Here is a 2999-nt window from a genome sequence, read left to right as displayed (position 1 = left end):
AGCCCCCGCCTCCGGCCCGCGCGCAGCCCCGGCCTCCCTGGCTGCTGCCGCCGCTGCCTCGCAAGAAGGTCCCGACAAACTTGGAGAGGCCCCCGCCCCCTCCTTCTTCTCCTCCTCCCTCTCCTGGTAGTCCTCCTCCTCCTCTCCCTCCTCCTCGTCCTCCTCCCCCTCCAGCTGCAACGGCGGCCGCCCTGCCGCTGGAGCCCCGCTCGGTTCAAGATGAGTCATGCGTGACCAATCCCCTCCCCGCTAAGGGAGAGCAAGACACACACGACGAGGCAGAGACCCAGAGAGAGAGACGCACACACAGACACAGAGATACACAGAAACTCAGAGCTGCCGACAGAGAGACTCGGAGACACGCCGGTACACAAAGGCACCGGCGGGCACACATCCACCCAGCTCTCACTACCGCCCCTCCCTCAAGGGGCACCCATCTTTCTCAGACACTGCCCCACTCACAGGTACAGGAGGGACCCATGGCCATACCATCTGCGGAGACAGATTCCGTAGGAGGTCACACGTTGTTATACTGTGTTGATGCAATCCCATGCCTGGTACATTTGTGTACACACTAATGCAAGCGATTACCTGTTCACATCATTTACACAGGCACGAGGCACCACACTTACCCTCACATACCCGCACAGATACCTCTGCTACATAAGAACCAGACAGTGTACCAGCTCCCAAGGACTGAGTGGGATCAGGTTGGGTGAGACAGGAGGGTAGTTTTCCTGAATTCTCTTGGAAGGGATTGCCTGGCACATCCCCCTTCCCTTCAGGATTTGCTTAACCACACAGTTTAATGCCCATCTCATCTTCTCTAGGGTTCTACTGACAATGAGAATGGTAGGGAAGGCAGGAAGGCCCAGGCATTTAGACAGAAGACACTGCCCCCAGACACACAGACACAGAATCTTCAAACCCAAAGATGGAGCCGCACACACACTAACACCCTGCAGCATACACAAGCGGACACTTAGCACCTCAGCCCCCTTCTCCACATACAAACTGAGCCTAAAGAGACACATGTAAACATACATCATCTTCTAAAATCAAATAAGCACACTCAGACATAGATCTAGCCTTACAGACACTGTGACAGCCCATCCTCACTACATCACACATGTCATCACCTCCATAATTGCCCTCACTGACAGATGTAAACACCCCACACACACAATTGTTCTTACATTTGTACACACAGCCATACTCAAGAGGGCACAGACTTTCACAGAGCTCCAAACCCATGTATAACCTTATGTCCTCTACTCAGGCACCCTCAAATATGTACTTACATCCTTACAGATGGTGAGGCAACCATTGATAGGCATTTATAGGCAGACACAGCACACACACTTCTGCAGCCATAGATTCCCAATAGTTACAGTCTCAGTTTGCACATACACAGACAGGTTCTGACAGATGCAGGTGGTAGAGGGTGCCTGCACACCATCACGATACTAAAGACCCACACCCATATTCCCCAGAGATACAAATATCTGTTTCTTTACTGATGCCAAGGTACACAAAAACAGCCCCAGCCTCAGCTAATGGCATTTCCCACCCCCTGCATTCATTGCTCTCAGACACAGAAATTCATAGACACAGAAATTCAGAGTGAAAAGAGTTTCCCTTTGAACCCTAATCTTTTATTTAATTTAATTTTATTTATTTTTTTAAGATGGAGTCTCTCTCTGTCGCCCAGACTGGAGTGCAGTGGCACAATCTCGGCTCACTGGAACTCTAATCTTTTATACGAAGAGAACAAGTTGCATTGTGAAAGCAAGTGAGGTGTATGCATAGATGCACATGTGTACACACATACACATGCATTCTCAAACATGAACACAGAAGAACAACCCCTCCCCCTCAAATATCTCCTTTGCACATAATAATTTCAGCTACTACTGGGATTATTCCCAGTTATTACAGCTATTAATGTCTGCCAGGCATGATACTAGGCATTTTACAATCATGATCTCATTTTCCTTTCACAATAATCCCGTGAGGTAGTATCTCTCAGGGTGCTTGTTTTACTGATAAAGAGACTGAGGTTCAGAGAGTTCAGGTGATATATCCAAAACGGTGCACGTGGCTAATTGCCAGAACTAAGGACTTAAAACTAGATCCATCTCACATTAGAGCTCATACTCTTGATTTCTAGGCTACAGACATGACCATGTTTACTTTCTGCACACACACACATACACTCTACATTATCTGTTAAAAGATCTGGATATGACTCCTAGCCTCACCACTTATAGGCTCAGCCTGTTTTCTCATCTGCAAAATGGAAATAACAATAGGACCTGCTTTATCTCCTTCTCTTCCTCCCCTCTGGGTGACTTGGGGAATTGAGAGGTTAATAAACCTTACAGAATGCTACATATATGCTAGATTTGTGAGGACTCCAGGAAAGAAGACCATGTAGATTGTACTGGCTTTGCAAAACTTCTTAGACATGAGCAGTGGAGGAGGCTTGAGCTAAAACTAAAGGGCAGGTGAAATTTGGATGGGTTCAGGGAGAAGAAAGTATTTCAGGTAGAGAGAGGACCACAAAGGTTCAGAGGCTGGACAAACAAGCTGCTGTACTCTAATGAGGGGGAATGTGAAGCATGTGGTCCTAGAATGATAATAACTAACATTTATTGAGCATTTATGTGCTAAGTCCTTTGTTTTACATGCATTATCCTCTTTAATCCTTGCGACAACCCTACAAAGAGGTCATATTATTATCTTTCTTTTATAGTTGAGGAAACAAGCTTACAGGAGCCCCATTTGAAGCTCTGACACTCAGATTTTAGAACCCAAACTCTTACCTATCCTGAATTCTGATTAAGTGCTCAGATAATAAAAACTGGAGTAAAAGGCAGTAAAGTCATTAGTGAAACACAAAGACTCTGGGGACAGATGGCCTTGATGCCAATCTTGGCATCTGTTTTTTATTCCCTTTATTACTTTATTACTTGGGTAACGCTGGACAAGTTCTTTAG

This window comes from Theropithecus gelada, chromosome 15 (genome assembly GCF_003255815.1).
Source record: "Theropithecus gelada isolate Dixy chromosome 15, Tgel_1.0, whole genome shotgun sequence".
Lineage (NCBI taxonomy): Eukaryota > Metazoa > Chordata > Mammalia > Primates > Cercopithecidae > Theropithecus > Theropithecus gelada.
The sequence above is the reverse complement of the archived record's forward strand: the minus strand, read 5'-3'. Positions refer to the sequence as shown.